The 26,168-nt window shown below is 45.9% G+C and overlaps 1 long non-coding RNA gene across 1 annotated transcript; it reads left to right on the top strand.

The window, feature by feature from the left end:
- The first annotated feature begins 11,289 nt into the window (after positions 1–11,289).
- On the top strand, positions 11,290–15,289 carry LOC132536997 (uncharacterized). The gene is made up of 3 exons (XR_009548509.1): positions 11,290–11,433; positions 13,141–13,339; positions 15,133–15,289. It is a non-coding gene; the product is annotated as an uncharacterized LOC132536997 (long non-coding RNA).
- The last annotated feature ends 10,879 nt before the right edge of the window (positions 15,290–26,168 follow it).

Below are 26,168 nucleotides of genomic sequence, written 5' to 3'. Positions count from 1 at the left end.
GGCAGCTCAGCACTGGAGACTCTGTGTCAAGCAAAACCAGGCCAGATCCGACTACATGGGGTTTACGGGGTCGGTGGGTAGCCAGGTCTTACGGAAGTTTAAGTAAAATGTGCTAAATATAAAGAAAATAACAGCTTTAGTGATAGAAAGCAATGGGGCAGGAGCCACCCTCCTTCAAAGACTATGATCTTTAGGATAGCATTGTGGTCTAGAGTCAGCAGGCACTACTGTGTGCTTACTGCCACCAGTATTTGTCACATCCCTTATAGAACCACTGAGATGCCACCTCACACCTGGGGGAGGGAAGATATATTTTGAAACCACACTCCATCCCAACAGGGAAGTGGAGATTGATTTATAATGTCATTGGGAGGTGGTAGTGTGCCTGTTCAATGGAAGAATGTTGAAGCCATGTTTTACCTTGTTTATGCCCTTATCTGGGATCCTTGCTGCTCAAAGAAGAACTAGATTCAACCCACATTCTCCTGGAATTTACCATGCAGTGTTGTGGATGAATGTTTGCAGAAGCCACAGCATCATTAGTAGGGAAATTGAGGATGTGGAACAGGGTCAGTGAAGGAAGATTCAGTCACCAAGAGGTGGCACTGATTTGAAACAAGACATCTGAGCATCAGAAAGTGTTGGATCCTTGGTCATGGCCTCAGTTGGGAAGATAGCTGGTATGTCCCCCACACACACATCTGTGCCCCCAATGCAGGAACAGTCCCAGGGCAGGGAGTGGAAGGGGGAGCTGCCACACCTGTCCTGTGTTCACACTCTGGCCTCCACATACAGACACCCAGTGAAGATGGGCCTTCCCTGAGCACCCCTCTCTGCTCAAAGGGTTTGAGGTAGACATAGAGGAGGAGAGAGCAGACAGAATGTAACCAACTATGGTGGACCTGGGTCTGGGACTGGGAATGAGGAATGGAGCCTGTCAACCCTGGGCAGCTTCCATGACACCTCCAGGCAGGGCACAGAGACAATGAAGATATATCCTGTGCCTTTGTGAAGGCCAGCCCCTGGAAAGAAGGAGAGAGGGCCCTTGCCAGCAGTGGAAGACCCCTCTGGACCCTGGATTTCCACAGGAGCCTCCTCAAAAGAGTCTCCATTAGCCTTGTTAGTCCCCCCCCAAGCAGCAAGCCTTCCCCGGATCCAGACTCAGGTGGAAACACAATGACCAACATGGTGGTTTTTGTGTCTTGGTTCTCTGGGTCTCCCCTCCTCCCTCCACTATCCATTCTTATTACTGTCCAGACAAAGCTCAGTCCCAAGATGCCAGCCTCTCAGTGGTGGTGTCCGTCTGGCCCCTCTCACCCGCACACTCACTCCTCTGCATCTCCATAGAATCTTTCATCCCGTGCCTACAGCCAGGATTCAAAGTAAGGAGGTTCACATTGTCAGAGAAGCCTTGATCTGAATGCCTTCCCCCCACTTGCTCCTTAAACGTGTTCTTCATGGGGAACCCAAGTGTCTGTGGAACCAAAAATACTTTAAACACACACACACATACACACACATTTCAAGGTAACTTACGGCGCGCACATTAAGAAGCGAGGGCTCAGCGTGTCCCCACAGCTTCCGCCTTGAAGCTCTGGTCCTGGGGCTGCGGGAGGCATCCAATCAGACAGGCCGCCGCTGAGGGCCAGGGAGGAGGGCAGCCGTGGTGGTTTTATCTCCGAGTCGGGCTGAGACCATGAAATGGAAGGCAGGAGGAGGCGTGAGTGGGCGAGCATGTGCATATGTGTGTGTGCATGTGTGTGCGTGTGTGTGTGTGTGTGTGTGTGCCCATGTGTGCTGACGGCCAGGATAATAATGAGTCGCCCTGATTCATAGAATTCCATTTTGACCATCACACAGGGCTCTCTTGTCTCATGAAGGCCACTTTGAAAGAAAGAAAAAGAAAATCAAATCCTCATCTTCGTAAGTCATTTGCTTCCCCTAGGAGGGCAGGCCTTCTAAAAATATGCCCCGTTTCTTACACCTCAGAAGCGAAATTATTTATGTGTGAGCTGCTTCATTATCTGGGCCCCTCTGGGGTCGGTTTGGAGATGGAGGTGACTTCAAGGCGCCATTGTCAGCCACTAGGTCTGAGGAGGGGCATGTCCCCATGGGCGAGGCTTTCCAGTGGACCCTGGAGCCGGAGGGACACCATGGGCCAAGAGGAAATGCTACTCCATGCTCCACTGTTCCCCAAACTTCAAGTCCCAGGCACAGCACCTGAGCACCGGGGCCCTGTGGTCGGCAGAGGTGGCTGGTCTTGAGCCAGCGGGTAGGTAAGGAGGGGACATGGAGGCTGGATAAACACAAGGTGACAAGATATGTTGAAAGACAGAGGGGAGGAAGAGTGGGCTTCCCAAGGGCACTGGACATGTTATAGGGTGAAAAGCCATGGACACCTGAGGGATGCTCAGATGATAGGAAGGAATGAGTGGTGAAAAGATGGAAGGAAAATCAGCAACAGGGGAAGGACTGGGCTGAACACACTGATTAAGTTTAAGGAAGAGTGAGATGGAGGTAGGTTTAGAATAAGAGGAGGTTAGTACCGGGAGAGAGAATTTTTAATTTTCTTTTAATTGCCACCAGAGTTATTACTGGAGCTCAGTATCTAAGCTCTTAGTGGCCATTTCATTTCTTCCTGCCCCCCCATTCTCTCTCTCTTACAGACAGAGCAATTGAGAGGGAAGGGGGAGATAGAAGAAAGGGAGAGAGAAAGAGAGACACCACTAACACTGCTTCCCCCTGCAAGTAGGGGATCTGGAGCTTGAACTTGGGTACTTGAATATGCTTGCTGTGTAAGATGCACCACCAACTGCCCCCACTTCCTAAAAGATTTATTTATTAACAAGAGCGAACCAGAGTATCACTCTCCTATTCACAATGCCAGAGATCAAAGAGGGAATTGCAGATTTAAGAGTGGATGGCTTTATCCACTGAACCAACCCCCCACCCCACAATAATTTTTGTGTTCGTTTGTGGCCACACCCATGTGCTATTTCTCTGTTCCCAGTCACTTTGTTTTCAGATAGAGGAAGAGAGACACCAAATGTCATAGTGCTCCCAAGAGTGTATACTGGGGACATGCACCTGGACCATATACATGACAAAGCAGGTTCTCTACCAGGTGAGCTATCTTGCTGTCCACCCCCCCCCCATGGATAATACATATAGTGCTGCTACTAATTCTCCTATGAAATGCATCCCAAATCCAAGCCCATCAGACAAGGGTGGCCAGGGAGGATGGAGTTTGCTGGGAAATGTGGCTGTGGCTGTGGCTGAGCCCAGTCTTGGAGTGAGAAACTCCCGGACTCTCTCTCTTTCTCTCTCTCTCTCTCTCCCCCCACCAGGGACAACACAATTAAAAATCACCTCTGAAAAGTCAGGGAGCGGAAGAGTGGAAGGGGGAAGAGGGGCGGGAGACATGCTCTAATGGAGGTAGAACCTATCACTGGCCCCCAAGAGGAGAGCTTTCTTCCCCCTTTAATCAGCCGCCAGCTCTGTCATATCCAGTGGGGGAGAGAGAAAGAGCAAGCAGAGGGAGCTCCCTGGAGAGGCCTCTATTCTTCTTGTGTCCACAGGACAATTAAGTCTTAACGTGCGCCAACCTGAAGGCTTTCACAGGCTGAGCCAACTGGTGTGTCTCTGTAAAGAGAGGGCTCCTGCTCTATGCACAGGATTCCCACTCATCTGTCCCCATCTGTCTTGGCGGGGAGGAGGAAGATACACATCAGAGCTGGCGCAGGGAGGAGGGTCTGGGCAGCCTGGATGGGCATGAAGAATAGAGGTCCCTGGGGTCAGGAGTACACTCTGACACATAGGTCAGAGCTTGAGAACAGGGGTCCAGGGTGAAAGGCCATTCAAAAACAGCCACGTCACCAATAAACTCTATTATGAGTCTGGAAATCTGTGTGCATATTACCATAACTAAGCACCTGGGTTCAAGCCCCCAGTCCCCACTAATGGGGGCGAAGCTTCATGAGCAGTGAAGTAGTGCTACGGGTCTATCTCTCTCTCTCTCCCTCTGTATCTCTTTTTTTTTATTTCATTTCTCTTATTTTATTGATGTGTATCTCTTTTTTAACTTCCCTTCCTCTCAATTTCTCTCTGTCTCCATCCAATTAACCAAGAAGATAATTTGGTAAAGATCATTTAAAAATAAATTAATTAACAGTAAATAAACTGCAGTCGGGTGGTGGTGCACCCAATTGAGCACCATGCACAGGCACCTGATTTTGAGTCTCCACTCCCACCTTCACAGGGAACACTTCACACATTGGTGAACCAGGTCTCACGTGTCTTCCTCTCTCTCCCTATCTCTCTTCAGCCCCTAACAATTTCTCTCTGTGCTATCACATAAAATAGAAAGAAAAAAAAAAGGTGGGGCAGGGAATGGCTGCTGGTAGAGGTGGTACCACCCCAGTGATAATCCTGGTGGTAATAAAAATTAAAAATTAAAATTAAAAAATAATAATTAATTAAGGGGCCAGGTAGTGGCACACCTGGTTGAGCACACAGGTTATCATGCCTAAGGATGCGGTGTTAACCCTCTGGTCCCCGCCTACAGGGGGAAGCATCAGGAGCAGTGTATCTGTCTCTCTTTCCCTATCTCTGTTTGTTCCTTACCATCTTTCAAAAAGAAGGAAAAAGGGAAAATAAAAGACCTCTAGGAACAGTGAAACTATGCAGGCAAAGCAGGAGGGGAGGGAATTCCGGCAGTAGGGCGGACCCAGATGAGGTGCACGGAAAATGGGACCTAAGAGACAGGCAAGGAGACTCAGGTAAGAAACTAAGAACTGGACAGGCCTTAAAGACATGACTCTGCCAAGTAGTGGAGACATCCTCACTCTCACCTGCCCCCCACTCAGGTCTCCTGTATGACACAGAGCCACAAAAGCAGGCTTGCAGGCGGCTCGGTGAGGCTTCCTCATTTTTCAAGACAGCAGGGATATGAAACACTGTCTGTTTCAGGGGAGTCACCAGGCCTCTGTAATGTGACACTTATTGTCTCCTGGAGAAGGAGCCTGTGAGAGCAGCCAGTGGTAGGGAGAGTAGAAGGCAAAAGATCAAAAGGGAGACTGAGCCAAGCCAGTTGTGCTTCTGTCTGCCTACAGGTAACCCTAGACACTGCCTGGAGAGAGGCTCAGTGCTAGCCACTGCTTAGCTCAAAAATCTCACAGAAGCTCCCCTGCGCCCCCACAAAGGGGTCAAGATGTTGTATCACTTAGGTGTCTCTTGGCTGCAGGCCCTAGTCTGAGCCTTCAGATACAGCTTGATCCAGGAGCTAGCTGGTATCATCAGGCCTACTTGATCTCTTTCTGCCTCTCATCTCTCTTTCTTTGAGTTTTGTTTCAAACCCACCCCTCCAAGCTTCTAATCCAGCTGGGTAAAGATGAGAATGATGTTTCCTGGTCTCTCAAGCAAAGCAGATGGTTCAGATGGCAAGGGTCCTCTGAACAGAGAATGTTCTTAGAACAAGGGAAGCTTCTAAGAATTATAAGTGGTAGCTGGTGTGGGGGTGTTGAACATGTGTTTACCATGTGCAAGAACCCAGGTACAAGTCCCCAGTCCCCACCTGCAAGGGGGCACTCTTCACTAGCAATAAAGCAGGTCTGCAGATGCCTATCATTCTCCCTCTCTATCTCTCCCTCCCCTCTCAATCTCTCTCTGTCCTATCAGATGAAATAGAAAGGAAAAAAAAAAATTGGCCACTGGGAGTGGTAGTGGATTCATCATAGTGATGGTGCCAAGACCCAGAAATAACCCTGGTGACAATGAAAAATTAATTAGTTAAGGCTAGGCAGTGGTACACCTGGTTAAGCACACATATTACCAAGTGCATGGACCTGGGTTAGAGCCCCCTTCCCCACCTTCATAGGGGTCCACTTCACAAGCAGTGAAACAGCTCTTCAGGTGTCTTTTTCTCCCTCTATCTCTTCATCCACTCTAAACTTCTCTCTGTCCTATCTAATAAAAAATTGGAAAGATAGCTGCATAGTATTCCATTGTGTATATATACCACAGCTTTCTCAGCCACTCATCTGTTGTTGGGCACCTGGGTTGCTTCCAGGTTTTAGCTATTATGAATTGTGCTGCTATGAACATAGGAGTACACACCTCTTTTTGGTTGGGTGTTATGGAGTCCTTGGGGTATAACCCCAGGAGAGGAATTACTGGATCATATGGAAGGTCCATGTCTAGCCTTCTGAGAGTTTTCCAGACTGCTCTCCACAGAGGCTGTACCAATTTACATTCCCACCAGCAATGTAAAAGGGTTCCTCTGTCCCCACATCCTCTCCAGCATTTGTTGCTGCTGTCCTTTTTGATGTATGCCGTTCTTACAGGAGTGAGGTGGTATCTTAGTGTTGTCTTAATTTGCATTTCTCTGACAATCAGTGACCTAGAGCAGTTTTTCATATGTTTGTTAGCCTTTTGGATCTCCTCTGAGGTGAATGTTTTGTTCATATCCTCTGCCCATTTTTGGATGGGGTCATTTGCTTTTTTGGTGCTAAGTTTGCTGAGCTCTTTATATATTTTGGTGATTAGTTTCTTGTCTGATGTCTGGCATGTGAAGATCTTCTCCCATTCTGTGAGGGGTCTCTCTGTTTGTTTAATAGTTTCTTTGGATGTGCAGAAGCTTTTCAATTTGATGTTTTCAATTTGATGAGTGGCTGAGAAAGCTGTAGCATATATACACAATGGAATACTATGCAGCTATCAAGAACAATGAACCCACCTTCTCTGACCCATCTTGGACAGAGCTAGAAGGAATTATGTTAAGTGAACTAAGTCAGAAAGATAAAGATGAGTATGGGATGATCCCACTCATCAACAGAAGTTGACTAAGAAGATCTGAAAGGGAAACTAAAAGCAGGACCTGATCAAATTGTAAGTAGGGCACCAAAGTAAAAACCCTGTGGTGAGGGGTAGACATGCAGCTTCCTGGGCCAGTGGGGGGTGGGAGTAGGCGGGAGGGATGGGTCACAGTCCTTTGGTGGTGGGAATGGAGTTTATGTACACTCCTAGCAAAATGTAGACATATAAATCACTAGTTAATTAATATGAGAGGGGGAAAATCAATTGTATGTCTCAAAGGTTCTCAAAACACAAACTGAATCTTTTTAATATATAGGCTGTGTATTTGATATGCGGACTCTCTCAAAAGCCTAGACCAAGTAGATTAGAAGCATCCAATAGCACAGCTATATACAAGATACTGGATACTGTACAGCAAACCATAACAAAGGGACTTTTCAAAGTTAACCCAATTAACAAATAATGTGATAACATTAACTATCGATTGTCTTTTTGAACCCTAAGACAGCAGGAACCTCACATCTCCACTATAGAGCCCCTACTTCCCCCAGTCCTGGAACCCTTGGATAGGGCCCACTTTCCCGTATGCATCTCCCAATCCAAACCAAATAATATTGCATCTGCCGATCACAACCTAACCAATGTAATGATTGCCACCTCAACATGCTTCACCTCAGACTGTGTCCAGAGACTTCACGTGTGGAATGACAACCCTTCAGCTTCATTACTCGGGTGAGACCTTTCCTTTTATAGTACACTCTAATTTCATCTCAGGTAGTTCACTTTCTAACAAAGTCCCATAACCTAGATATACACCAGTTTCTGTGAGAGAGAGCTTATGTGCACATGTATCCATAAACTACTGCAAAATATATACCTGAAAGCAGAAGTACACTAGAGTTTGCAGTGAGTACCTCCCTAACACTTCCTCTCCACTATTCCAAGCTTTGAGTCCATGATTGCTCAACAAATTGTTTGGCTTCGTATGTTAACTCTCTTTTCAGTCACCAGGTACCAAATGCCACCAGGATGCTGGCCAGGCTTCCCTGGATTGAAGACCCCACCAATGTGTCCTGGAGCTCAGCTTCCCCAGAGACACACCTTACTAGGGAAAGAGAGAGGCAGACTGGGAGTATGGACCGACCAGTCAATGCCCATGTTCAGCGGGGAAGCAATTACAGAAGCCAGACCTTCTACCTTCTGCAACCCTCAATGACCCTGGGTCCATGCTCCCAGAGGGCTAGAGAATGGGAAAGCTATTATGGGAGGGGGTGGGTTATGGAGATTGGGTGGTGGGAATTGTGTGGAGTTGTACCCCTCCTACCTTATGTTTTTGTTCATTAATCCTTTCTTAAATAAAAAATAAAAAATAAATTGGAAAGAAAAAAAAAGAAAAAGAAAAACTTGGTCACTGAGGGCAGTGAATTGGTAGTGCCAGCATCGAACCCCAGCAATAACCCTGGTGGCAGTAAAATATAAATAAAGAAACGGGAGCTGACCTTAGCTTTCTAGGAAGAGAGCAGCTTAACCCTGATGGACTGCTCTCTCTGGAATACCAGGAAGATGCATCCACTGACATTTAACCATAATCTTATTTTTCTTCTCATCCAGGGCCAGCCCTCCTTAAGATCTCTGTTTTCCATAGGATGAGACATCTGCTTCAATCCTCCCCCATCGGGTCCAAGGCACAAAGTTCATGACTTCCATACCCCTGGCACTCAAGCCCCAGTGGAGCTGACCCTCCCCTGGGCAAAGCACCCCCTCACCCTTTTACTGAGCCTAGAGTGTGGGGGCACAGTGGTTGATCACTTAGACTCGGAGCCAAGTCTTAGATCTCTCTGAAAAGGTTACTTCCCCTCCAGCACTCACTTTCCCATTTCTGAAACGGGGCTATAAAGTTCTGACCACGTAGTATTGGTGGCAGAAACAGATAACACTGTTTGCCTGTGTCAAGTGCGCACCTGTGGCTGTCAGCATGCTTTAAGTTCTCAAAGGAATCTCTTCTGGGGGACAGTGACTCAGTCAAGAGTTGTAGTTGTCCATCACGGAGCTGGCAGTGAGGAGCAATGCCCAGTACCCCCTTCACCTCCTCTTGGCAACAGCGCCCCACTTCTGACACTCCAACACATCCCTCAGCATCTCTAAGTGGGCAATGGGTGATGGCTAAAAAAATGGGGTTATTTGACAAATATTGGTCAAGCACCCACCCTCTCCCCCCCCATCATCAATCATGAAATATTCAGCCCAGTGATACCTCAGGATGGGTCAAGAGCTAAGATTGTATGGCACACAGGTCACTTGCTTCACCCCCAAACTGCCTGAAGAAGTAGAGAATGTCATTAGCCCCATTTTCCAGGCTCAGAGAAAGTGAGTGATAAGCCCAAAGTGGCAGAGTTGGCAACTCCAAGCAGAGAAGTCAGTTTCCTAACCATCACTGTTCTGTTGTTAAACAGGACAGTCACAGAGGAAGTGGCCCAGCTCAGCAGCCACCTGCCCACCTCCCAGAGGGGCACCATTCCCAGGAGTGTGTGACTGCCTGGGGATCAGCAGAAAGAGCCAGTAAACCAACCCCAGTCCTATCTCACTGCCTTGCCTGGAATTTTGTCTTGTTTGGTTTGAGTATTTTTTAGATAAGGAGAGAGAGGGAGAGAGAGAGAGAGAAAGAGAGAGAGAGAGAGAGAGAGAGAGGGAGAGGGAGAGATATTGGGCAAATAGAGATAGACAGATACTACAGCATCAAAGTTTCCATTAGTATAGTCGAAGCCTAACTTGAAACTGAGTCATGCATATGACAAAGCAATGTCCTGTCCAAGTGAACTATGTTTCGGCCCTCTAATATACATGAATACATGCACCCACACCACCCCCAGGGTGTCTGAGTCCCTGGGTAGGCAGACAGGGCATCCTCTACCTGTCCACATCTGAATGTGTCTTCTGGTAAGTGTGCCCAGTTCAGGGTCCTTTAGGTGCCACTGATAGGAAGCCTGTCAACCTACATCTCTTAAAACCACAGAGCCACCTCTGCAGAGGCATTCTGAAGGCTTCCTGAACTTCCTCTCCTCCAAGTTTGGGGCCCAGCCAGGCACCAGCCTCACAGCCTGCACATTCCTCCTGGGAGCTATGGGGGCATCTAGTGGATGGAGGGTGCAACCTGCCCTGCTGGGGCTCAGAGAAGAACAACCACCACCACAGACCTGCTTTTCCAGACCTCCCCACCCCAGCAGCAACAGCAGTCACCCCCACTCCTTACCACCTGGCCCAGCCTCCAGCACTGCACTGCCTCTATCTTACTGATGACTGTGAGAGTTAGCATTGGGGGGTATTATGTGCAAGGCCATGGCTAAGTGTGTTCATATGTTGTCCATTCACTCATCAATGACTTCAACAAATCTTCTGTAACTCTTTATTATGGAAATGCTCAAACCTACCCCCCAAAGGAGAATAACTTAATTACCCAAATGTGCTACCAACATTTGGCCATTCGTGCTCCATCAACTTCTACTATTTTCATAAACTGGAATAATTTAAATTAAATCCCAGGCATACCAGTTTACTCAGATTTACTCCACCTTATATCAAGCAGTTAAGATCTCACTTATTTTTTGCCACTTAACTTCAATATCATTATCACAATGAACCATTAGCAGCAAGGCTTTTTCTTTCTTTAGTATTTCTTTATCTTGCTGAAAGAAAAAGAGAGAGAGAGAGAAATTAGATAGATAGATGATAGATAGATAGATAGATAGATAGATAGATAGATAGATAGACCAGAACACTGATTAGGTCTGGTTTATGGTGGTGCTAGGGACTGAACCTGCGACCTTGGAGTCTTGAGCAATAGGATCTTTTGCATAACCTTTCTGGCTGTCTTTCTGGCCTAACAGTCAGCTCTTAAGTTTGTCTGAAACCTTGTCCTTATTCATCTCTTCCAACTTTTCTCCAAAATGCATTTTCACAGTCAACAAATATTTTCACTACTCACTATTGAAGTGGGGAAAGTAAGTCAGAGCCAGAATTCCTTCCCATGCATGGACAGAGCTCTGGGTCTGGGTTCAATCCCTGGCACTACATAGGAGCACCAAGAACAGTATCAACAGAAGTCCCCAGATGATGGAGAGGTGCCTTGTTGTTTCCATGCCCAGCCCTTCTCTGAAAAGTGTAGACTATAAAAGGGGGGAGTGAAGTGGTACACCTGATTGAGCACATAGGTTACAATGTGCAAGGACCTGAATTCAAGACCCCAGCCCCCACCTGCAGGAAAAAAGCATTGTGAGTGGTAAAGCAGGGCTGCAGGTGTCTCTCTCTATCTCTCCCTCTCTATCTCCCCTTTCCCTCTCGATTCTTGGCTATTTCTATGAAATAAATAAAAGAAATAAAAAATTAAAATTAAATCGGGCTGGGTGGCATCTCAGCAGTATGGCATATATACGAGGCTTTGAGTTACTTCTCCAGCACTGCATGCATAGAAAGAAAGAATAAATGTCTTACTGCCTTTAAGCTACCAAGTTCCAGATGCTACATTCCATCCTGACTTCCCTGGGCAGATGACATCACCAATGTGTCCCAGAACCTCATCTCTCCAGAGCCCTAACCTCTAAGGAAAGATGTAAACAGATTGGGGTACAGACTGTCCTGTCAATGTCCATGTCCAGCAGAGAAGCAATTACTGAAGCCATAATTCCCACCTTCTGCACCCCAAAACGAATTTTGGTCCATACTCCCAGATAGGGAAAATATTAGGCGAAGATGACCAGAGGGCTCTGAACCCCAATTCCACTAGGATCCCAAACATTTGTCACCAGGAATCTTTATTTTTATACCATCAGTAAAAAGTGAAGAGTCTGGAAAACACCAAAGGAAGTCAGGCACTGCTTCACTTAATCTGAGAGAGAAAAAGGAAAAAGGAAGGATGCTCAGAAGTAGTAGTAAGTGTAGGTGTAACTTAGAAAGGAAGTGAAAGCAGGGCTGTAGAAGTGAGTAAAAATGAGCAAAAAAAAAAGATAGATGATAGATAAATAGATAGATAGATAGATAGATAGATAGATAGATTTAGATATATATTCAACCAATATATATGGCCTTGGGAGAACTATTACATTTTCTACTGGAAGAGGATAGGGACACAGAACTTTTGGGGGAATGGTGTGGAATTATAACCCTACTATCTTATAAATTTGCAGATCACCAGTAAAATAATAACTAAAGCAGGGTAGAAAGAGGAGGAGGTGCTGTTTCAGGAAAAATCAATTCAGGAGGCCTTGTAACATTGCACTCAGAAGTAATTCAAGACAAAGGTAAAGCCCTGAAGTGAGCTCCTGTGAAAGTGAGTGGAGGGCACTGTGCCTGGGATAGAGAGGTCAGACAGAAGCTAGGCTACAGGAGTTGTGAAGAGCTGTGTGAGATGAGAACCAGGGGAAGTATTCACATCAGAGAAAAAGGTGTGGCCAAAGTAGAGCTGGAGCTCTGCTATCAAGAGTTCCATTTGGACTAGTTCACATTTATTTTCTTTAATATTTATTTGTTCATTTATTTATTTTCCCCTTTATTGCCCTTGTTGTTTAACATTGTTGTTATTATTGATGTCGTCATTGTTGGATAGGACAGAGAGAAATGGAGAGAGGAGGGGAAGACAGAGGGGGAGAAAAAGACATACCTGCAGACCTGCTTCACAGCCTGTGAAGCGACTCCCCTGCAGGTGGGGAGCCAGGGGCTCGAACCGGGATCTTTCCATTGGTCCTTGCGCTTTGCGCCAAGTATGCTTATCCCGCTGTGCCACCACCAGATTCCCCTAGTTCACATTTCTTTATGCCCACTACATGTTTAAGGTGAGCAGGCAAGTGAATTCCTACCTCACATCTAAGCTCTTGAGAAGTATGCACCACAAACCAGTTCATAGATGAGGAAACAGAAGGCCCTAGTGGTTATAAATCTGCATTAAGCCATTCTGACCCTGGTGCACTATAAGCTCTTCATTATCTAGGAGGCAGGTGACCAGATGCAGAAAGGGAGCCCATTCTACATCTAGGGAGACAGAGGCTTTGAGGGCTGAGATGAGCAGCAGATAGAAGACTGGAACTCACCTCTGTCCCTTCACATCAATACCCTTGGATTTGGCTGGAATTGTCCATTGGGCATGTCTACACTGGCAAGTGCCTACAATTTGGTGTGTGTGTGTGTGTGTGTGTGTGTGTGTGTGTGTGTGTGTGTGTGTGTGTGTGTGTGTGTGTGTGTGTTAGAGGGATTGCTGAGTCTACTTTCCAGAAAAGCTAATCTTGTCATGGAGTAGCTGTGCACTTGGGTTCATTCACATCAATCTTTACATTTCAGGAAACTTCCTCACCCTTGATAGATTTATTCAAGTCACCACAGAGATACATCATAAGGACTGGGGAACATTTTGGCAGATCCTGGAGTGAGAAACAGTCTAGAAGGAAGTCAGTAACAGCACCTGCTGTGGTCCAGCCTGGAGTACCCAGAATTTCCACTTGGGGGTAGTCAACTTGTGGAGACATGAAGCAGAGACAAGGTAAAGGCTTGGTGATTCCACATTAGATCTCCTCACCTACACTGTAGATGGACTGTGTCAGGCCTTCAAGGTGAGGGTCAGATCAGCTTTTATCTCTAAGCTTCACCTGATCCTAAAGTCAGTACTATGACCACCACTTCAATAGGAGGAAACTCAGAAGCATGGAACCTGGGAGCTTGGAGAAAAAAAAAAAACTTTTTTTTTACTGACCTTGCATTACAAATGCAGGCAGTAGCAAAGTGCAAACAAAGCATGAACTATTTCTATAATATTGTTACAAAGAGATATCCTGGAGATACTTGCAAGCTGCTAGTACCTCAAAACTACACTTACACTTGTCACCACTTTAGAAGACACAATATTAGGTAATTGTTAACAGAATCATCACTAAATTGCAGTTTTAATGTAGTATAGTGGCCCAAGAGGTAGCATAGTGGATAATGCATTGGAGTCACAAACACAGGGTCCCAAGTGCAAAGCTTTCCAGAGAAACTCTGGTTTTCTCTCCCTCCTCTATTTTTCCCCACAAATAAACACATTAAAATTTTAATAACTGCATTCCAGTAAAATATCATACATTTTTATTATTTATTATTGGATAGAGTCAGAGAGAAGTTGAGGGAAGGAGGTGGTAGAGAGGTAGAGAGACAGAGGAACAGAGAGACACCTGCAGCTCTGCTTCAAGCTTGTGAAGTTTCCCCCATGCAGGTGGGGACCAGAGGCTTGAACCTGGATCCTTGTGCACTGTTATGTGAGCATTTAATGAGGTGTGCCACTGCCTGGCCTCTAATGCCATACCTTTTATGCATTTAAAAGTATTATTTGGTGTTTGGGATATCATTCCATAGTAGAGGACATGCATTGCCATGTAAGAGACCCTGGGTTCGAACCCCACCAGCACATGAGAGCACCATGAGAACTCCATGCATGCATCCATCCTCTCTCCCTCTCTGTGTGGCTCTTCCTCTTTTTATCTAGCATAAAAATATTGAAGAAGCTGCCCCTAGAGTAGTAATTTCTCACATGTAGAAGGCTCCAAAGAAAGTCACATTGCTGCCTGTATGGTGTGGTGCAGTGGGTAAAGCTTTAAACTCTCAAACATGAGATCCTGAGTTTGACACCCTGACATCACATATCCCAGAGTGATGCTCTGGTTCTCTCTTTCCTTCTCTCATTCACTAACAAAATAAATAAATAAATAAATAAATAAATAGGGGTCTGGGCAGTGGCACGCCTGATTGAGTGCATATGTTACTATGAGCAAGGACCCCAGTTTAAGCCCCTAGTACCTGAATGAGAAAAGCTTTGCAAGAGGTGAAGCAGTGCTACAGATGTCTCTCTCCTGTTTATCTCTTCCTTCCCTCCCAATTTCTCTGCCTCTAGCTAATAAATAATAAAGTAATAAAATATATTTATTTTTAATCAATAAAAGTATTATTCTGAGGTTGCCATGAAATTCATAGCACTGATCTCCCCAATCTGCCAAATACAGTGCCTGATGCAAAACTGGAGTTCCAAAAAGCAGGGAGAAGAGGATGCTGGGCCTGGGCTGCAGGGGTGCCTACCCAGATGATGAAGCAACCCTGGGCTTATCCACCTAGGCAAGGCCTGCGGAGCCTGTGCTGCGAAGGCTGCCTAACCCATGTGTCTCCCTCCCCTCCCAGCACCCTGGGCTTTCCTTTCTATTTCTGTTCCATTCAAATGCTCTGACACATCCTGTGCTGTTCGCTGACCTATATCCTGATAAAAAAAGTGATGGAATCTTCTTCCTCCTTTTTTTTTTTTTTTTTTAGAAATACACTTACAAGAATATAAAGGCATTTTTAAACTTGGCTTTATTCATACTCGGGAAAAAAACTGACAGTCAGAACTTAGCAAGTGACTTGGGAGAAAGAGCTTACATCAGGTAAGGGCCCCTCCTGTAGGAGTGCACCTGTTGCTGCACCTCCTCCTCCTGATCAGTATTGGGGAATCTTACTGGACACCCCCTACACACACACACCATGTTTCATTGGTATCTGGATTCAGCTGGCTGTGTCCAGTGTCTTTTTCTGATGGCATTTATCAATGTTCTTACTAAGGTCCCAATACATCAGGAGTGGGATGACCCAGCCACTGTCCCTTTCCCCATTCCCACCACCACATTAATCCCCATATTACAGGTGGCAGCCAGGGATGACTCTATCTGAAGGGTTGCATGTGTTCAAATCATTCTCCACACTTTATTCCAGAAATCTTTGAGGCGGTGTGATGGGACGTATCCACAGCACCAGCTATACTCTAGTTTTAGACCTGGGTGGGACTGGGGATGGATAAGGTAATAGAAAGGTGACCCACTGAGCTAGATCAGGCAGAATAAGACCCCCACCCCCCAAAAAACCACAGTTATCCACAGAAGCTACTTAAGATGAGAAGCACAACCTTGGCTGAATGTGACCTCCTAAAAGTGATGCCAATTTCATCTCTCTCCACTCACATTGGGAAGGCTTCTATATTGCCAAGATAATACTGTATTAAGAGAGATTTTGTATTTGGTGTATTTAATGAGCAATCAACTCCCTATGGACCTTTCAATAAAGCCAGTAAATTTAACAGGAGAAATGCATCAGTTGGCTTTGCTGCTCTGGCTAAGAGGGCTGCTGTGCACTGCTTCCCCAGGCCAGAGCACACATTATGCTAAGGAAGGGCCTGGAATCAATCTCCAAGAAGAGGGCTGGCTGGAAGGTGGGTGTGATGAAGAGGCTGACATCCATCCCCCCAGCTGCCCTAACTGGCATGATTATTTAAATGGAGGAAAGCGATGAAACTGATGAGAAGCCACCCAAGTTGAGACGCCACCCGCTCTCCACCAGCCTGTGCCTGCTCTGAAGGGTCTCTGAGAAAGAGGCTTTTGACAAAGGCTGGCCGGAGATCAAATCAAAGATAGGATACATGAAGTCACACAGCCCCCTGGATAGAGTGTGTGAGTGAAATTAATCATGATAATAGGAAGAGTGGTACTGAGAATAAAGCAATGCAGGAACCAGAGAAGATAGAATATTCATGTCCATGCTCTTTTCATTGTGGTCTCAAGGTCCCTCACCGGGAAAGCTGATGGAAGCCAAAGGTCAGAGTGGAACAGGAGGTTGAGTCAGGTTGTGCACAGGGGATGGAAAATTGAACCAACTCTGCCTTCACCCAGTGTGGAAGCTTAGCCCATAACGCCACTCAAGCCCCCAAACAGTTGGAAATTTGGGTATTAGAGATGGTGTTATATGTGTATTTATTAAGGAATTTTCCTTTTTGGAGGTTTCAGGTTCTCCAGAAAATTAAGCTTGTGTGGTGAGTCCTCTACGCTCCTGTCCCCACACACCTTACTGAAATAGTTGCCATCAGTGATGAGTCTACATTGACCCAGCCTCGCTGCTCAAGGGCCAGCATCAAGAGGTGTTTCTAGAAAAGAAATCCACTCCTTCATGCATTCCACAACTTTTACTAGACAACTACCACATGCTGAGCTCCAGTTCAGGGCTAAAGAAACAAAGACAAATACTGATGCTCCTGTCTTAAAGTAATTGCAATCACAGAGATCCCAAGAGGAAGATGGCAATGCAGGCCTAGGGCAAAAACATTCTCCTCATCAGTGGAAATCTCCATTAAAGAGAGGAGCTATTTCTGTATAATAAACCACCCCCAGACAGACATAGTGACTTACAACCATCTATGCAGGCTATGGTGATATGAATTGGCGCTACAGGCTGGAGAGAGCCAGCCTTCTGATCTGGGCTGGGATCTCTCCCACTTCTGTAGTCAGATACAGGTGGCAGGTGACTCTGCTTCTAGAGGAGGGCTGGCTTTGGGCTGGAGAGATGGGGAGGTGGGAAGGGGTAGCCAGGCCATTGTTCTTTCATCACCCTGCAGGCTAGCCCAGGCTCAAGTACAGGATGTGTCACTGTTCCAGCAGCAGGGCAAAGACAAGCCCTGTGCTAGTTCTCAAGTCTCTCACTGATGACAGCAAGTCACAGCACCAGCCTGGATTTCAAAGAAGCTTCGAGACCACATGAGATGGTCAGGGAGTGAACATAGGGAGGATCTGGGTCCATGTCTTGCCATCTGTACCAATACTGTGTCCAGTCTAGGTGAAAAAAGATGCAAGAGAAGCACTGACATTCATCTCCTTTCCCCAACCTTTGACCTTCATTTTACTTATTTATTTTTTATATTAATTTATTTATAAAAAGGAAACACAAAACCATAGGATAAGAGGGGGTACAACTTCACACAATTCCCACCACCAGAACTCCATATCCCATCCCCTCTCCCGATAGCTTTCTTATTCTTTAACCCTCTGGGAGTATGGACTCAAGGTCATTATGGGATGCAGAAGGTGGAAGGTCTGGCTTCTGTAATTGCTTCCCTGCTGAACATGGGTGTTGACAGGTCGATCCATACTCCCAGCCTGCCTCTCTCTTTCCCTAGTGGGGTGGGGTTCTGGGGAATTGGAACTCCAGGACACATTAGTGGAGCTGTGTATCCAGGGAAGACCTTTGCCCTTCTTTACATTGAACACTTTACAACAGAACAGGTGACATTTTCTGTCTTTGCATTGGGTGCTGGTCTGTCCCTGCCATGTAGGGATACCAGTGTCACCAACCTGCCTCTGTGAGGACAACAGAAATGTGCCATTTGCCAATTCTGGGAAATGCTCTTCTGTCTTCACATTTCCTGGCTGTTTGGTTGTATTTTATACCATAGGTCTCTCTTTATTGAATCTCTATGTGCATGGTCAAGTGTGTAGTTGTTAAAAAGAACTGGGCCACCATTCCAGAGAAAACTCTATTTTCTCTTCCCTGGTGACCTTGGGTATCCTCAGGAACTGGCTGTGATCTGTGTAATGAGGACAGAATTTAGCTTTGGAGCTAAAATTTCAAGAGGCAATATATGATGGTGATGTCCCATCTGATCCCTACCATCAGACAGGTGAGGCCACAGAGGCAGACACACTGCCAGTCTGGGTACTCAAATGGCTATGTAGCTATGCTATAAATCTCCGTTTTAACATGCCACTCTAAGATTTGTGGTGGAGGTGCTTGTTATTGCAGCATAACACAGCATGCCCTGACTAACAGAGGATTCTCAAAGGTTTCCATGGCACCAAACTCTTTGGATTTCCCACCTACTACTTCCGACACTTGTCATAATTTTCTTCCTCTTCCTCTGTCCACCCTAAAAGTTTTGGTACCTATGGATCTAGACTTGGCCTACAATTTGTTTTACCCTCTCTCTTCTGACTCCTGGATCCATATCTTCAGCCCATAAACTTCAGCATCACATGTTGATTTTCTATCAGACAGGTCCCTCTGATGTTTCATAAGTAGCCCTTATTGTATCCTCTCCACAAAAACTAAAGCTCCTCTACCCATTTCATCTCCATGTTGTCTTTGACTTTTATTCTTCTTGACACATCTCTTCAGTTGAGCAGTGAGAAGGATATTTGATGTTCCAGATCCTCCCCATTCATCCTGCTGGCTGTTTCTTGGTTCCAACCATCAGCTGCTACTGCCTGGATGATGGCTGATGATGGCCAGAGTTCCAAATAACCTCATGTCCCTACTCTTGCGCTATGCCACTCAGCCCAGAGTGAAGCTAATTTGGCAATGATGGGTGAACCTACAGTCCAAAACAACACCTGGCCAAGCTGACCTGCTTATATCTGCCAAGATTCTGCATTGTCCAGGGCACAGTCCAAACTCCTCAGCAAGACCTAAAGTGTCCTAGCAGTGGGCAGTACTCAACTCTCTTCACATGTCCTCTACACACCAGCTGGGGCCCTTCAACCATCACCTCCTCTGCTGCTGAGCCCTTTATTTAAACAGATTCTTTTGCCAACATACTCCTCCATGCCCTTAGTAATTCTTGCTAACTAGCTCTTTAATCCTCAGTCTAGATATAACTCTTCCAAGAAGCCTTCTCTTGACAAAACGTACATGTACACTGGGTTGGAATCCACTCCCCAAATTTCCTGTGGCCTCTCCTTTCAGGTGATGAGCTTCCTCTGCTGTCCTGGGTCCTGGCTGTGACTGAGTATCTGCCACATGGCAACTAACACAAAACTCATTAAATGTGTGTCAGAGTTAGTGAATAAGAAAAAAAAAAAACTAGCCGTTTTCTACAATGTCTGGCTTTCAGACAATTTCAAGGTCTCCCAGCTACTACCACTCTTTCCATGCCTCAGGCTCTCATTTCTGTAGGCTGCAAGCTACTCATTGCCATTTAACCAAATCTGGGAAGACTTACTGTATCCCAGGACCTCCCAGCATCTTCAATTACATAGGCCACTGGCACCCAGGACCACCTGCAAAAATGACTGGAGAAGGATTCTCACATATCATTCCTGCTTCCCATCAGATTACAGATAGTTGTGGTCAGGCAGGGTGGGTGCAAGCATGGGGCCTGCCTCCAACTCAGAACAACAGGAACTAAGTACTTTCCCTGAGTGTCCCCTATGCCCACCCCATGGTGTGTCCCATTTAATCCTGACAACTATATTCTGTTTTGGCTATGTCCGGTCCTCTTCTACATGTTAGGGGACTAAAGCACAGGGACATCAGGAAATTGTCCCTACATCACCCCTGTTTGGATGGTTGAACTGGATGCCAGCCCATGTGGTCCAGTTCTTACCTGTTTCACTGTACTCATGTATAAACAGAGAAAACAACTAAGAAATTGAGCTACTGACAGATTTAGGCTTAGCTTGGCACAACATCTTAGCCAAATAGCCGAACCAGATTAATTTCCTGAAAATATGGAGCAGCATCTGGCACTATATTTGTTTTATCTGGCCTTCATTAGCCTTGCTTCTTTTATTCTACCTCTTTTTTAAAGAATGTATTTCTCTCCTGCCACACCACTTTTAAAAGTTGAGCAGAATACTAATCAGCTCTGGTTAATGGTGGTGCTGGGAATTGAACCCAGGATCTTGGAGCTTCAGGTATGAAAGCTTGCTGTATGACTGCTGTGCTATCTCCCTGACCCCACGTTACTGTTCTTATGCCTACACAGTCCAGTTTGAGTCTCATCAACACCTCCCAGCAACTCATGCCTCCAGGAGGAGAGCCACAAGGATTTGCTTATAACAGGTACATATGAGACCACTGACCAGCCTAAGGGCAGGGGTGATCTGCCTAGCCACCCCAAGATTATAGACTCTGCAGGCTATTTCTTGTACTTCAAGGAGGATATAACCAAGGGAAAATCTGTGCCCCCGAGTAACAGCCAACAGAAAGGATCAGATTAGGGGCTAGTGATGGGATACAGAACCAGACAACACCAGCTCAAGAAAGCTGAAGGATATGGGTGTTCTCAAGGAGTTAGCTTACAGAGCCCTTCTCTGCACCTCACTGCTAGACACCCAGTTCCCATCTCCCTACAGAGCCAGTCTCTGGCTAAATCCACTAGTCATTCCAGAAGCCGGAAATGGGAGAGAAATGTTGGCAGAGGTAGCAGCTGAGCTGTCCCACCCCAAGGGGCCCTGCAGAGGACAGTATTTCTCCCTGTTCATTTACCTCAGTGATTCTCTTTCTCTCTCAGCCTCTGTCCCCATCTCTGTACCCACATTCCTTTTCAATCCCATTCTGCTCTCTCACTCAGCATCTCCTCTCTCTCCCCAACAATCTCATGGAGTCTCTACCTTCAACCCTAGGCTGCCTTTTCCTCCTGCCTCACTGCTCCTTCCTCATCCTTTGTACTCAGAGAGGAGCTGTCTTCTTCCTCAAGAGGGGTAATCCTCAGAAGTGTCGATTTCCAGGTCTGAATGAACCTCACATTCCCACCCACCCAGAGCAGACCCTAGGTACATGGAACCCCAGCTTATCACATGCTACCCCCACCAGCCTTACTCCCTCTCTCCATGGTCACTGGTCATCTCCATCAAGAAAAACATAATGGACCCCTCTGTGGGTCCATATAGGACCTTGCCCTTAATGTGGATCAACAATGGTAGGGAATATTCCATTCTCCGAAGGGAGGTTAGACAACATACTCTACCTACTACCCAAGCAAGATGGGTCCCGAAATTAGTGCAGCCTGGTATGTTCCTAGTCTTGACCATAGAATTCAAGCTCAGACCTACAGGAATGCAGAATTACATAGGCTCCTGTGCTGAATATGAGTCCCAGATCAAATAGATGGGGTTTATAGTTGACAATATTTATATACTTTCCCCATATTTGGGAGCTACTCTCTTCCCTGATCCAGCTTTCTAGTCCTTTTTCCAACTATGACACCATCTCCCCAGACAATAACCTGGGTCTACCTGCATATCAGATGTCAGGATCAGGCAAAAACTAGTAAAGTCATAGGCCCCTTGGAATATACCTAAAATAGACCTACCAGCTATTTCCAAAATGGAAATCTCAAATCTTCATCTGCAATATTCTTGTCTTTAGGTTCATGATTAGTCAACAATTTGTTCTGCTTTATATCTTAACTCTTTTTCAGCCACCAGGTTCCAGATGGTATCATGATGCCAACCTGACTTCCCTGGGCAGATGACCCCACCATGAGTCCTGTAGCCCTGCCTCCCCAGAACCCTACCCCACTAGGGAAAGAGAAACTAAGTCTGGGAGTATAGAATGACCTGCCAACACCCATGTTCATCGGGGAAGCAATTATAGAAGCCAGACCTTCCATCTTCTGTACCCCATAATGATCCTGGGTCCATATTCCCAGAGGGATAAAGAATGGGGAAGCTATCAAGGGAGGGGATTGGATACAGAATTCTGGTGGTGGGAATTGTGTGGAAATGTACCCTACTTATCCTATAGTCTTCTCCATATTTCCATTTTATAAATAAAAATAAATTAAATAAAAAGAATGGCTTGAGGGAATAGCAGAGCTGTGTAGGTACAGAGCTCCATCGACAACTTTGGTGGCACAAAAGAGAGAGAAGAGAAAGCTGGAAAAAGGGGAGAGATAGTGTAGTGGTTATTTAAAGTGTCTTTCATGCCTGAAGCATCAAAGATACCAGGTTTAATCCCCAGTACTACCATAAACCAGAGCTTAGAGGTGGTCAAGTGAAAAAGAAAGGAGGGGGAGAGAGGGAGAGACAACTGCTCTTAGAAGTTTCTAATTTATTTTATTCTGTTCTTATTTGGTTAAATAAATAAATAGGTCTAACACCCTTTGATTACTCAAACGAATGGCTATACATACACATTCAAATCTACAACATTTTACAAATATGAACTCAGTGACTGTTAATGCATCCCTATTTCACATATGAGGAAATTGAGGACTAGAGACATTAGACAACTTGTTAAGGTCACACAGTGCGGGGTTCAGGCTTGTCATCCTAATGCTAATGCTCTAACAGTACATTCAGTAGCCTGCCCTTTCCCCAGTCTGCACTCTGCCCCCCTGCCTACTCCCCAACACACACCTCACCTCAGATGATACAGATTCATCCTAATACCCAGAACAGAGCCACGGTTGCCAAAATAGCTCACTTAGATTGTGTACTGCTTTGTTATATGTGTTATGCAGGTTCAAGCCCAGTTCCCACACACCGAAGGAAGTCCCAGTGCTGTGGTTTATTTTACTCTCTCTCCCTCTCTGTTTCTCTGTCTCTAGCTCTATCTGAAATAAAATGAAAATTGAAAAAAGCCAGGGCTGCAGAAAGACTGGGTAAGCCAGCAAAGGTAGAGAGAGATTTTGACTGAATAGGCATGATGAGAGAGGTGGTCAGGAGGACAGAAGATCCTTTTGGGAACAAAAGATGGAAACAGAGGGAATACCAGGCTCACTGACATGTGTCTCAGGCACTGACATGTGTTTTGGACTAGAATTGTGCCTTTAATGCCAGACCCAGGAGGTTGGGTTCTCCCAGCAGGCAATGGGAAGCCAGGGAAATGACAGTGAACCTGCCTTGGTTTGGGATAAGAGATATGGCAGGGCATATGAGCAAGAAAAATGGGGCACAAGAGGACCTATAGTAACCAGTCTAGGACTCCTCCTAGAGGAGGAGGTCAGAAGATTGGTGAGACTACTGGGGTGCAGGAGGTGCAGTGTGAATCTCTGCTGACAGGACTTGGATGCAGAGAGAAGCCAGCTGTCTGCTGGAGTAGGAATGGGATGAAGAGAAGGAGCCCCTCCCCCCCCCATCATGATCTTGAATCACTCAGATGTGTTTTCAACCAACGCTGAGCAGTTGAAGATCTTTGTTTTCTGTTTTTCCTCATGCCTATTCCAGGGCAATGAGGAGCAGATTGTGTTTCCAAACACATCCCAAGAATCTGCAGTGAAAGTTGGAAGAATAACCCCAGGCTTCTTGGTCTAATTCTCAAGGTCAACTGATATCATTAGAATAACATGAACTCAATTTGAGTTACAGCAGGGAAATCATGTTAGAAAATATGGGTCACTCGTCACTGAGTAATGAAGCTGTTATCTCTAGCGCGCCCACTCACAAATGCACACAGAAGCCTGTCACCCATCCTCGCCCCACGGTCTGTGTTGTTCACGGAATCCAAAGCCCACGTAAAGACGCAGGCTTTTTGGTGGTATTCTCTCCTGCCTGCAGCCTTCAGCTTACTTGAGACAAAAGACAGGAAGGTCCTTGGTGGTTTCCACTTAGAAACTTTCAGTGATTTCTGAGATTTTCTTCAAAAGTCACTTGGGAACACAAGTGGCAGAAGACAAGGCTCTAAGGTCATAACACAAGTGATTCTAGGCATTCCACCTGTCAGAGGGAGCAGGTTAAAGAAAGAAATAACCAGAATTTGTCCTGAGCCTGGATGTTTCCTTCTTTTTCTTTCTTTCTTTCTTTCCTTTTAGAAACATATATTTATTTATTTAGTAGAGAGAGAAATTGAGATGGAAGTGGGAGATAGGGAAAAACAGAGACAGCTGCACCACTATTTCACCACTCTTAAAGCTTTCCTCTTGCAAGGTGGAGCCAGGGGTTTGAACCTGGGTTCTTGGGCATTGTGGGATATACATTCAACCAGGTGCATCACTTGCCTGACAGTTTTGACTGAAACCTTTGTAGACAGACAGGGCAGAGGGTCAGGTCTATGAGGCGTGGCCTCCACTTTTCACAGGGACTGGAGCTGCCCAGAGCCTGCCCCCAGCTGCACAGCAGGAATGTGGCCCCATTCTGTCCTGAAAATGAGTAATGCGGAACTTTCTGAAGTCCCCACAGTGTAGAAGGATGGCCACTGCTTATCAAACATGCATTGGCAATATTTGTGATATGTGACCAGCCTTCTAAATAATAAATTTTATTGTCTATGCAGACCAGTCCTGGAAGAAGCCAGTTTGTAGTGAGCAAGTTCTCCAACTGCTGGTGGGGAAAAGTGGGGTTATGGTGGACAGATGGCCTCTTAAGGACTGAAGTGTCCAGCAACACTTGCTAGGAGAGTTGGCTATTGCCCTCCAGTGAGAGGGAGAGAGAGAGAGGGAGAGAGAGAGAGAGAGAGAAAGAGAGAGACTGACTTCATGCCTGAACACATATTAAGGGGTTACCCAAGCCTAATGATGTTGGGATGGATGCTGGCTGATGTTGGGGGTTGGGGGTTGATAGAATGACCCATATTTCTACCCTATTTGGAGAATATCTCTGAAGGAACACTCCAGCTCTGAGACTCCCAGTAGGATCCACTGTGGCTTCTGCTAGGCTTCTCCTCTGCTTTGTCCTATGTCCTCACAACTCACAGTGGCTGGTCCCAAATCCCTCCAAGAAAGCCCTTTTGAAGGCATACACATTACAGTGTGCCTGAACCCAGGTTCAAGCCCCTGGTCCCCACCTGCAGGAGGGAAAGCTTCATGAGTAGTAAAGCAGGGCTGCAGGTGTCTCTGTTTCTCTCCCTATCTCTCCCCTCTCAATTTCTCTCTGTCTCTAGTCAATAATAAATAAATAAATTGAAAAAAATAAAAAAGAAAACACAACTGAACACTTTTGTAGCCACAATTCCCTCATCTTCCCCTGGAGAGAACTATGCCTTGTCCCCTCTTCAGAGACCATAAAGAACCAAAGTGGTGAAGACATCAAGTGAGGACTGCAGCAGGTACACACAGGTGCTCATCAAGTTCTGCTTTATGTCATGAACTTAATGCACAGGACAAGTGATGTGGTGAATGTGGGACTGTTACTACTGACCACCGGCAACCACTGCCTGCCTGGAGCCCTGGTGACCATTGATAACCTAGGCCAGGTAATTCCTTGTCTGCAAGAGAAGGGCTTTGTGCTTCATGCTACAGGATGTTTAGCCTCTACTCACTAGATGCCAATAGCAACCCCTAGTTGTGAGCACCAGAAAGGATTCTGCCAAACATCCTGAGATAAAATATTTTTTTAAAAAATTTGCTCCCTGTTGAGAAGTAAGTCCCTAACCAGTTCATTGTCAGGGAGAACACAGCCTGTGCCCTAATGGTGACCTGGGCCTTTTCTCAGACTCCTCCACATGAAGTCAAACCCCAGGTAGGAACAGAGTTTTACCAACAAAAAGGTTGTTAAAGGGAGAAGAACAATCACCTAAAACTCACCAATAAACAATTGTGAGTTTCCATTGCTGTTGCCCCTCAGAGGCTAGAAAAGCAGCAGGAAAACCCTATACTGACAATGGGAGCACAGAACTGGCTGGGTGATTCAAGATAGAGTCTATCCTCCCTATGGGGTGATCTGGAGGTGTAGCTATGCAGCAGGAACTTCTTCAGATCATTCTCTAGGAAACTAGGAAAACCAGTGAATAATTGACTCAGAACCAAATACAAACAGGATTTATTCATAAACTCACAGACCCTGGAAGCACTGCTTAGTTCTGATAGTGGTGGAGCAGGGGATTGAATCTAG

Source organism: Erinaceus europaeus, chromosome 2 (genome assembly GCF_950295315.1).
Source record: "Erinaceus europaeus chromosome 2, mEriEur2.1, whole genome shotgun sequence".
Taxonomy (NCBI): Eukaryota; Metazoa; Chordata; class Mammalia; order Eulipotyphla; family Erinaceidae; genus Erinaceus; species Erinaceus europaeus.
The sequence above is the reverse complement of the archived record's forward strand: the minus strand, read 5'-3'. Positions and strand labels throughout refer to the sequence as shown.